The sequence below is a fragment of the Bison bison genome, unplaced genomic scaffold (assembly GCF_000754665.1).
Source record: "Bison bison bison isolate TAMUID 2011002044 unplaced genomic scaffold, Bison_UMD1.0 scf7180017864270, whole genome shotgun sequence".
NCBI lineage: Eukaryota > Metazoa > Chordata > Mammalia > Artiodactyla > Bovidae > Bison > Bison bison.
In genome coordinates this window covers 1,768,336-1,768,968 of record NW_011494842.1, presented here as the reverse complement: position 1 = coordinate 1,768,968, position 633 = coordinate 1,768,336, and the positions used below count along the sequence as shown (strand labels likewise).

At 54.7% G+C, this 633-nt stretch overlaps 1 protein-coding gene across 7 annotated transcripts in view; it reads right to left on the bottom strand.

Annotated features, from left to right (window-relative positions):
• Window positions 1-633, bottom strand: part of DST (dystonin) — a 387,754-nt gene that overhangs the window by 79,179 nt on the left and 307,942 nt on the right. The window lies entirely within an intron of this gene.

Here is a 633-nt window from a genome sequence, read left to right as displayed (position 1 = left end):
TGATGCTGATAAACAACTCACCCCTTATCAGTCGTGACCTTTCGACCTGTGTGATTTCCCCCGCTTTGGCTGCACAGCATGCAGGATCTCAGTCCCTGGACTAGGGACCGAACCTGTGTCCCTGCCTCGGGAGCAAGGAACCTAACCCCTGAACCACCAGGGAAGTCCCACCTGTGCAATTTTTACCCATCACTTGGACAAAATAAGGCAGTCTGCGAGGACTTCAGGGTTCTGGGTTTCAATCAGCCTGTTATGTGCTGCAGGGCCCGGGGCGAATGACTGAAGCCCAAGGTCTCATTTCCCCAAGTCTGAAGCAGCAACACTGATAGACGCTGTCTCGGGCGTGAGGGGACCCTGCATGCACTGAGCTGAACGCCAGTGATGGAACAGGGCTCCTGATGGAGTCATCACCACTGTGATCGTCACAGCTCGTATCTGCTACCCGCACCACATCAGAATCCAGGGACAAGCCTGAAATGGTTGCTCCGATCAGTAAACAAGTCCAATCCATTATTAACAAACATAAACCAGGTAAGGGTGTTTCTCTGCAAACGACACAAACAGACGCCCGCGCGCTCTCCTCTGCCCGGCCCCACTCGGCCCAGAAACACCACAGTGGGCGAGAGGGGAACG